Raw genomic sequence first — 10809 nt, 5'->3', positions numbered from 1 at the left:
TTCATTCTGCTTAAAGTATCAATTCGTATAGAAGAGATATTCAAAGAAGGCCAAATCATCGCCTCCGTATCTGGAGAGCTTTTTTTATACAATACTTGCATACAGCAAGTGACCATGGAACTAACGCTTACGAGATAGGCTTTCCCTGGCACCATGCCACAACAGCTGTGGTCCATTATTGAATATAGCTCCCGTTAGATAGCCGTCTAAAAAATGGTTCTATCTGTGCTGCAGGTGTGCCGTGCTGGTGACATGAAAGGTTATTTGAAGTCCCCTCACAGGCCCCATGTAAATTAATACCTTGGCACAGAAGTATACCGCTTAGTGAATGTTTATAATTGTTATCACTAAGAAATATATTCTGTTTCCTCTCACTATAACATGTGTGTGTGTAAGGCAATTTCCATGATGACTTAATGTACCCTTTACCCAACCTTTCATACTGGCCCGCTGGTTTATACTCTTGGCAGTATTTAAATTAGAAAGTTGTTATCGGAATTGTAATTATTCAGTGTATTATCCATTCAATGACAGGTCTTTCTGACATTGTCAATGGTAATCTCTCAAGTTTTTCAATGCTCAGAATTGTATAGTCTGCTCCTTTTTGTGCCAAACTGATTTGTTTATCAGTAAGGTTAAAGATAGAGAATAATGACGTTGTGTTTATCGAACGCCATGGCACGTAGCCTGAACGCAGATTTTGTAACGTCCAGCCTAGCTGTACAATAGAAAATAATTGGGACTGACCGTGTTGTAACATTAGTAAGTCCTGATCTATCATATCGATAGCAGATGATACAATACTGTCCAGTGAATATATTCTGGAGGACAGAGTCATTAACCCATTGTCCACAACAGAAAGTGATTTTTCCAAATTAATACGATCAATTTTTCATATTGTTTCTGCTGTCTCAATTTGCATTACTTTCCAAGCTTCGTCGTACGCAGCGTATATACCGGCCGCTATGAAACGTTTTTGACGCTGTTTGCGTAGTCCCATTATGAAATCACGCAAGTCAGCACCGTCTTTAAGTAAAGTCAAGTGTTGCTTAATTTCAGCCAGTGTGGATGTTTGTAGCCATTCAAGGCATAGTTTCCCTACACTGTATGTTGTTACTATCCCTGGATGTTGTCTCTGGGAGTATCTAGGGTCTGGTCTGGCCATTTTTAACCCCTGTATTTTGCTCAGGAATCTATCTTGACAGTTATTGGTGTCTGTTGGCCAGATCAACCATTTTTTCCAATCAGGATGTGTTCTGTTTTGCTGTAAAATATGGGATACGTCTATCTCAACATCTGTAGTGGTATTACTATCAGGTATCGGCTTTTGAATAGACGGTTTATTTAAGTCTTTAATCTTAGCTAGGCCAAGACAAATAGTCTGTTGAATGGTGTCATTCAGAAATACTATTTGTTCGGGGATCATACAGGCTCTAAATAATGCTTCTAAACCCTGGACCTGCCAATTTTTTGTACCCCAGATGGTTATGGTTTCAATGTTGTCTTTCCAGAAATCAAAACCAAATGTAATAATTTTTTCATAAAATGTTTCAGAATAAATCAATTTAGTATTTGTCAACATTGTTTTCATCTCTGTCTTATTTAACAGTTTAAAACAAAACGTTTCTGCATCACTTGTGTTAAACCCTGAGAAGTATGAGAATTTCTCATAAAATGTTTTTGAACTGCTTTTAGGTGGAGTTGCACAATGTTCCCATTGATTATACTTAAAAACATTTATAGGTTGAGCAGATTCATGCAAATAGTGATATGCAAAGAGGTTGCAGCAGTACATTTGTTCATAGTTCGATGAACCCTGTAAATAATCATGTTCTGTAAATTTTGTTGACAATACTAAATCTGACATCATATTATTTATGCTTTCAAAGTCCCAATCATCAGAGAATGTACTTGGTTTTACAAAGTCACTCAATGAAACCTTGAACTGGTGTGGATATTTCAAGAGTTCAACCAGGCCATAGATTTCGTAATCCGTTTTGTCCCAAGCTACCCCACCAGGTATTGGAATGGCTGTGACATTCACTGATGATAGTTCTCTTTTCTCGATGTGAGATGACTTGTGTGGCTTTAGGACCAAGTTGATGTTCTGACTTGCTGTGTCCATTGTACTGTATTTTCCCTCAAGGAATTTTCCCAAACAAAGTACCATGATGAGCCAAAGCAGGAGGAAAAGTACACCTAACACAATCCAAAATTCAATCCATGGAGAAATCAGATAGGTTTCTTTGAGTTGATGAAAAAGTTCAGTTAATTTGTCTTTGAAAGTTTTTGTTAATGGCATTTCTTCAGGTTCGCTTGGATCTTCAGTAAAGTTATTGAAATTGATGAAGTAGCCAGATGCAGTTCTGTCAATTGTTGGAATTGCTTCCGAATTTTCTTTTGCTTTTTCATTTTTTCTTTCATTAGCATAGTCTGAGGCTACATCGTTGTAGACAGGTGTTTCTTGATGAACTGTTTCTATTTGGGTTTCCAGAGGCACAAGTTCCATGGCATTGTTACATAGTCCTTTTTTATTCACTGCAGGTTTATCAAATTTGATTAGTCTCTAAGTTTGAACCTCTTGGATTGTAGCAAATTTTGGTATTCTGCTATGTTTTGGGAGTCCACTGGGCCTACTACTTATTATTGGCCACATTATTGTGGTTTTACCAGGTCGATGGATACGACTCGGTTCTCCTTTTTACCAGCAAGGGGCGGTAGTACTACTGATCTTGTTCCGCTGACAGCTAAGACAGGTACTGCTTTTCTGTAAGAAAGCCCAAATTCCTTCTTCACCGCGATCTTCTCTCTGACCAGATCCCCAATCTTTGGAATCCAGACAGGCCTTGCTGGGACAGGTGGTTTTATCTTCAGTGGCTGTTGGCTGCTGTTTTAACTTAATGTTGCTCAGGTCTTTTCTTGTTTCATTTAAGTCCTGTAAAACAGCCAAACAATCTTTGATGTCAAAGCATTTTCTTTCTACCACTGAAGTCTGACTATCTAAGTCCTGAATATGCATTCTAGTTCCGAACAATAGTTCGTACGGACTGAAACCTTTAAGAGAATTTCTTGGCAGATTTTTAAGACTACGTTGGACACTTGTTAAATGTTGGACCCACCCATCACCCGAACCTAATACCCTCGCCGTTATATTTTGCTTTATGTCCCGTTTTTTTCTTTCCACAATCCCATTTCCCTCAGGATGGAAGGGACAAGAGTACCGCAATGCAATGCCCATGCTGGTCATGGCCTCCTTATAAGCTCGAGAGCTGAAAGCCGGACCCTGGTCAGAATGTAGCATGCCAATTGCGTATGTGCCGATATAGACTCGCAAATCTTTTATAACAGTTTTGGCGTCAGCCGATCGCTGGGGTCTAAATTTTTAAGTGTATCTAGTCTTAAAAGGAAATTAATGGGACGCTGGATTTTACTTATGATAGCCTTATGCTAGCTACAAGAATGGCCATGGCAATACTCCGGTCGGTTCACTGCTGCGATCTCTGTTGCAGTTTGGACAGCTAATTACAAATTTCTAATGTTGTAGACTCATCCCCGGCCACCAGTATTCCGATTGTAATTCTTTCAGAGATTCTTTGATCTCTTGGTGCCTTAGACCCAATCCCATGTGTGCGTCCGCTATTAAGAAGATTCTCCTGTTCGTGTTTGGAATTACTCTATCCCCCACTCCAGGGATTCAAGCAAAAGGAGTTTGCATCAATTATGTATGTATAATTGAGTGGATAGTTCACGGGTAGTGCTGCACAGTCGCCTTTTGAAGACGTTTTTACCGCCAGCATGGTTTCCCCGTCTATGTATTTTTATGTAGGCTTTTTTGTGGCTACGGAAGCCGGTTTAGTTGCTTCCGCTGGGGCTGTATTAGCCAAAGAATTCCCTGCAACGTGAACGCCATCACGTTGATGACTCAGTGTATGTATCAAGTGAGTCTTTTGTACTTCTTTCTGAACAAGAACTACCTGTTCCCAAAGCTTCTTATGCTTTATTGTGGCACCTGTGTCATCTTTGTAATCATTTTGAACCCAGCTCTGCAAGTCATTATTGTAAGATTTGACGCAGAATTGTGAATCGCACACTATTTAGTGTCGGGAATTCACGATCGGCATTTTCAAGCACCATCTTTAAAGATCTGATTTCAGCTCGCTGAGCCGAACAGTTTCTCAGTGATTCAGTTTTTGTTATTTTTGGTCTGAATTTTCCACAGCGCCAGCGACCTTTAACAATCGCGCATGCTGCATTGTAGGATTTATTATTCAGATCGTAATGTTGTGCAATTCTGTTCATATAGATTATACAAGAGTACTGTTGGAAAGGCAGAATTTCGATTGGCAGCGGATATTCTTCTTCATATTTTAGATCTTTCAGTTTTTTCATGTTCGGGTCAAAATAGTATGTCACGTCTTTTGCAGCAAGAGAATTTTCCCACTGTATCCATTTTGGATCTAATGCCACAGTTTTTAGATTAACTGAGCTTAATAACGCCTCAAGGGCTGATTCTGCTGTAAAAACAGTTATTCTTTTGCCTTGGGCTTGGGCTCTTTCTTTTGCTACAATAGTTTGAACCGTATTTACAATTTTCTCTGTAAGACTGAATGTTTTTTCAGCTTTTGTGTACAAATGTGATTTGTAAGCTATTGGTACCGTTTCTCCCTCATTAAAGGTCAGGGACGTGAATCCGCATCTTCCTGGGATGATCTTGATTACAAGGTTGCGTATTGTCGCGGGTTTGTAATTTTGTTTTAGCTATCATGTCTGTTTGCAATGATCTCAAAATTTCTGTGTGTTTCTGAGTCCAATGGATTGGTTTAAAATCAGGTTTTATTAATTCATAGAGAGGTTTAACCCTCTCTGCATAATTTAGAATGTAAGTTCTTCTGAAATTCAGGAAACCTAGTATTGATTGTAAGTTCTTCAGCGTTCTTGGTGCTTGGAGTACAGCACACTTCTCTAAGAATTTGTCTGCTAGGCTTTTGCCGTCACTTAATATTTCATATCCTAAAAACAGGACAGTTCGATGGGCAATTCGTGACTTTTTAAATTTGAATTTGTAACCCTCTGCTGCGAACCCAAGTATTATGGTGCTCACTCTTTTCAAGTGAGTAGCCAGGTCATCATCTGTGAGATAGATGTCATCGACATACGATAATGCCTCATCATCATATATTTGTAGTAACTCTGTTACCCTTGCTGAGAATACTCCTGGGCTATTCTTGAATCCCTGTGGGAGTCGACAGAAATTTTCCTGTGACCCCATTATTGAGAAAGCGGTTAAATACCTGCTTTCAGGTGCAATGTTTTGACAAAAGAAACCATTAGAGATGTCTAATGTTGTTTTGTATTTTTTGCGAACAATGTTATTCATTAGTGCTGCACTGTGTGAGTTTTGTACAGCAAATGTCTTGCAACATGAGTTAAGGTGTCTGTAGTCCAAGACTAGACGATATGAATCGTCTGGTTTGGAGACAGGAAACAAAGGATTGTTCATTTAAGAGGTGCATGTTTCGATCACCCCTTGGTATTCAAGCTGATCTAAGATCTCCCTGACTTGTTTTTTAGCTTCTTGCTTAATTGGGTACTGCCTTTGTGCAGTTGGTTGACATTTTAACTGGATTTTGTGAGGAGGGGAGTCCTCATCCCATCCTACATGATTTTTATATAATGCAGGAGCTTGAGCTACTGCCCATTTTCTTGCATATGTGTATTTTCTATGAATTGGAATCTGATTTGAGAAGGCAGACATAATCATTTCTTCGCCATGAGGGCACTCCCTGACAAACTCTGGTGGCCAGTCTTTCTCAGCTAATAGGATGTCATAGCCTTTTGAAAGGTTATCCCAAAACAGACCCCTTACTTTCCTAGTCTTATCTCCCTCTATACGCAATGCTATTTCATATATTTTATGAGGTTTGCTAACTCTGGTATCTGCAGTTTCCACCTGAATGTATTCATTCGTGTCCACTGTCTCCAGATGATTCATCAGGATCTTGCGAGCTATTGTCACTTCTGCTGCGCTGTCTAGCATTGTCTGGGCCCACTCTCCATTTTTCAGCTGTGTCCTCAGGATCCTCGGCATGTTTGATTATTTTAATACTGGCTACCTTCTTTCTTTGTAATTTTTTACTTTGAGCTGGTTCCTTGTCTTTGGACTTGACACGCTCTTCTCTTTGTTCTGACTGTCCTCTTCTTTCCGATTTCTGTGAGGAAGATCGAGAAAGATTGAGTGAGAAGGATCGAGAGGGATGTGTAACAACATCTTGATATCTGTCAGGTTTTCTTATTTTATCCCTATCTCTAAGGTTGTAACTTTTTTCAGAGGGCTCCCTTTGGGGAGATTTGTCTTCTCGGCCTGGAGATCTCTCTCTACGCTGAGGAGACCTTCCTCTGGACTGGAATCTTTTTCCTTTGGGAGTGGATTGTTTATTTCCATCCCAGCTCTTTTTTGGAGTGTTTAGATAATTTTTTATAAATATCTTTTCAGGATTTTCAGTTAGTTGGGATTTTTTACCGGTTTCCCACCCAAACTATCTCTACCTAGTTCTTCATAGGATTTTTCTATGTTTCTGGCAAGTTCAAATGGTTGTTCTGCTATATTTGTTTCCTTCAGTTTCTGGCGGATCGCCACAGATGTTGCTTCTCCTTTTATGTTGGCTAATAATATAGCCGAGACCTGCTTGAAGTCTTTCAGTAATTATATACCCAGAGTTAAAGCAGGTTCTGGACCGTTTTCATTTTGAATCTGCCTTAGTTCATCTGGTATTACCGCCATGGACGGAACACCATGTGTTTTCGTGTAAATGGAAGCAAAGACTGTCCCCCAAGTGTCACAATCCTCCACATGTGGTGCAACCCACATTGGAAAGCAGATAGTTAGAATTCTGTGTTTCTCACTAGGGGTATTATTCGGAAATACCGCCTCTATTTGAGTTATTTTTTGTGCTAGCCAGAATGGAATTTGTTCCTGTTTTGCGGGTGTTTTACCAAGACATGATTGTATGTTCTGTGGTGTAATTTTGTTTGTTTCCCTGAAGAGGGATCATCTGTGGTATGTTAATAGCTGGTTGGACTGTTGAAGTCCGCATTACATATTGGACTAATTGTCTATGTGTTTTAATTAGTACTTTTAGCTGGGCGACATTTTTTCGATGTCTGGATGTGGTGTGTAGCTGGCTAGAACCGGCCACGTTGCTCCTGGTCTACCTAGTGGACCGAGCCTGGTTATGTGATTAATATGTTTTAGGGCGCCTTTAAACCAGAGCAGGTGCTCTTGGTAATTTAGTGGGATTTCAACGTCCTCGAAAGGAGTGTATTCATCCGGAGGTTCCTCTATTTTATATTAGTGGAATTCGTGTGTTACAGCGTTTACTGCTGGAAAGTTTATCCATGAATAGAATACCTCTGTCTGCCAATATTCATGGGCCTCTACCACGAATATGACTGTACCACCTCGTGATGTCAGTCCGTTTTCTATAAGTTGAATAGTTATAGTTTTTCTTATGTTGACCGGAATGAGTATAGCATTTTGGTCATTCTGTAGGAGACTCGTGTCCTCCTCTAGGAGTTGAGCTGCTATTCTAGCTGCCTCCCTTTCTTCTTCACTTTCCACCATTTTTACAGGTCGAACGTTTTTTGTTGCAGATCAAGTTTCAAGGAAACAAAGATTAGGTGCACAATATTTTGGAACACGTTATCCTTCAAAGTTGACTAAACCAAAAACTATACATATGAATCTCTTCCTACTAAGTTCAGACGAATTTTAACCTTTTACCCACTCCAGACGTCTTTTGGAGTATTTACGGGAAAAAGGGTCTGTGTGAAAAAGCACGACTGAGTTACTCTAACTTCTTGCGTTAGTTTTATCTCCTTACCAAACGTTGGGCGCCATGTAGTGTAGTTCCTATATTCCCAATAGGTTCTGCGCATTGGAATAATATATTCAGCAGTGTAGACGTAGGACTGAGGTCGACTAGGTCTCTACTGACTATATTAGACTTATGTAAGCATGGGCGGAAAATCCGTTTCGCTCGCGGATTTTGCGGATTTTCGGTAAATTTGCAATCCGCGAGATTCGCGAATCTCCCGCAAAATCCGCAAATCCGCGAGCAGCGGATTTTGCTCGCACTGTTCGCACTGTTTGCGTGAGTTCGCGGCTTCCCAGTACAACTTCGCGCCCCGCGAATAAGTGCAAAATTGCAGAAATACGATCTTAGCAAAACTGAAACTACTTACCAGGTTCAAAAGTTCAGGCTCATCATTAGTAGCCATTTCCTGTAGTGCTTCCTGAGGGCCCCCTCCAGAGTTCAGTTGCCAGTTGCAACTATTATGTGGCCCTGCTCTGAACCTCAGAATAGTTACACATATGCCACAAAGGTCCTGAATTACAGCTAAGGGAGACAAGCAGGAGCCAGGCTGGAAGTTCAAATCCATTAATCAGCCCCTAATTCATTATTGTCAGTTGGGGCAGGGCAGGTGTTGTAACTAATTTTGCAACAATGAAAGCACTTAGCAAGTGCAAAAGATCACTAATCAGGAAGCACTAAGGAAGCAGGTGCCAGCTAAAAAAATATTCTGTGACACATTAATCAGCCCCAAATTAATTCAGGTCACTTGAGGCAGGGAAGGTGTGCTCCCGTTGCCACAATAATGTACACTGACTGGACAACCAGAGGGTGCTGTGATGAAACAGAGGGTGGCATGGGTGGGCCAGAGGGTGGCATGAGTAGTCAGAGAGTGGCGGTGGTGACAGAGAGTGGCAGTGATGAAGAAGAGTGTCCCAAACAGGCTGGACACGTAGAAACAACAAGTTCGCGAAACTTGCGACCCGACAGGTAAGTTCGCAATTTGCGACATTGTACAAAACCCTCACGAACTGGCAGAAACCCGCGCAAACACAAAAAAAAAAATCCGCAAATTCGCGAGAATTCGCGGATTTTGCGGATTGCGAGTTCGCAAATCCGCAAAATTCGTGAACACGAGATTCGCAAAATTCGCCCATGCTTAGACTTATGGTTTGCCAGCTAGCTCAGAGGTCACTAGAAACTTTCTCGAATAAACGAGGAGGAGTTTAAGCTACACTATTGGGAGTCTCGGAAACTATTAGGCATCTGGTGGATAGAGTGGAAACCGTGGCACTTATCCTGCTGGACTTAAGTGCTGCATTTGACACGGTTTCCCACTCTATCCTTATTAACACCCTCAGATCTATTGGCATCTCCCATCGTGCCTTAGAATGGCTTACTAGTTTCCTGAACACTAGGACGTTCCAAGTTTTCTCAGCCTCATCAGCATCCAAAACCCATACATCAGCATACGGGGTTCCGCAGGGTTCCATCTTGAGCCCCCTTCTCTTCAATCTGTATGTGAGACCTTTGGCTACGATTGCGGAGCGAGCGGGGCTCTCCATCTACTCGTATGCTGATGATACTCAGTTAATCTTTTCATTATCCACCAGCCACACATCCCTCCCTTATTCCCTACGTCTCGGGCTTAGTAAAATCTCTGCTTGGATGTATGAGAATAAATTAAAACTGAATGGAGGGAAAACTGAGCTTCTTCTGTTTGGAACTAAATGTGATCTATGGGGGCCCTCTCACTGGCCTGACCAAATGGGCACCCCTCCCTTGCCCTCCAAACTGCTCGAAATGTGGGCATCATTTTTGATGACCAATTATCAATGAGGGACCATGTTGTTAAAGTCTGCGCCACGTGTACGGTCATTCTCGAGTGGTTAAAGAAAATCATCTGGATGCTCCCTCTTGACACCCAGAAAACCGTAGTCCAGGCACTAATCACCTCCCGCCTGGACTATGGGAATGTTCTCTTTCTGGGTGCCGGCAAGGAGATTGTCCGGAAATTGCAGACTGTTAAAAACATGGCAGCTTGCCTTCTTGGCAAAACTCCCTAACAGGTCTTCCATCTCCCCCTTTCTACGTAGCCTTCACTGGCTCCGTATTGAGAGCCGGATTAAGTTTAAGGCTCTGTGTTTTATACACAGAATCATTGCGGGCAACGCCCCACAATACCTTAAATCTCCTATTTTTTCTTATGTTCCTTCCCGTACCCTTAGATCATCCACCCAATTCAAGCTTCTAATTCCAAGGATCAAGAGAGCAAGAATGGGAGGTCGCTCCTTTTCCTTCTTGGGTCCATCCCTGTGGAACTCCCTTCCTCTCGGTCTTCGGACTGAGCCCAACTATCTGAAGTTCCGCAGGGACCTGAAGACATGGCTATTCAACTAGTAATCTGTTGCAATCTCATACCTTTGTTGGTCAGCGCCGGGAAACCTTTGGGTAGCTGTGCGCTTAATAAAATTAATAATAACAATAATAATAATAATAATAATAACCTCCCTGGATAGACAAGAAAGGATTAGCTTCCGACAACCATATAACATGACAACTTTGCTCCCTCAGAATAAGAGTGTATCTCTAGAGTCGTGTGAAAACAATAGACAGCTATTTCACTCAGTCATTGTGCGTACTTAGTTTCACCAGAGTGCAGAGACAAGAGAGACGGGCGTTTTCAATAAAAGGTGTAATATATTGAGCAGTCTTCTTTCTCATGCAAGAGAAATGAATTGCCATTATTGAAATAATTAGTATAAAGTAAAGTGCGTACAGTAAAAAGAGTAATATAAAATAATACTGAAAAAGCATTGATATGGTTTCTTAGCCATAAGATACTTTAAAATGGATAAAAGATATACATACATATATACATTGACTAACGTACTCAACTGGTGCTTCTAAAATACACCTACCCCGGTGTACCTGACCCAAGCCAAATACGTGGGAAGGA

General features: G+C 41.1%; 1 pseudogene; it reads right to left on the bottom strand.

Moving 5' to 3' along the window:
• Positions 1 to 508: 508 nt before the first annotated feature.
• Positions 509 to 2656, bottom strand: LOC147724085 (uncharacterized; annotated as a pseudogene).
• Between the last annotated feature and the right edge of the window lie 8153 nt (positions 2657 to 10809).

Source organism: Lissotriton vulgaris, chromosome 4_1, assembly GCF_964263255.1.
Source record: "Lissotriton vulgaris chromosome 4_1, aLisVul1.2, whole genome shotgun sequence".
In the NCBI taxonomy this organism is placed as follows: domain Eukaryota; kingdom Metazoa; phylum Chordata; class Amphibia; order Caudata; family Salamandridae; genus Lissotriton; species Lissotriton vulgaris.
This window is presented reverse-complemented; position numbering and strand designations above follow the sequence as displayed.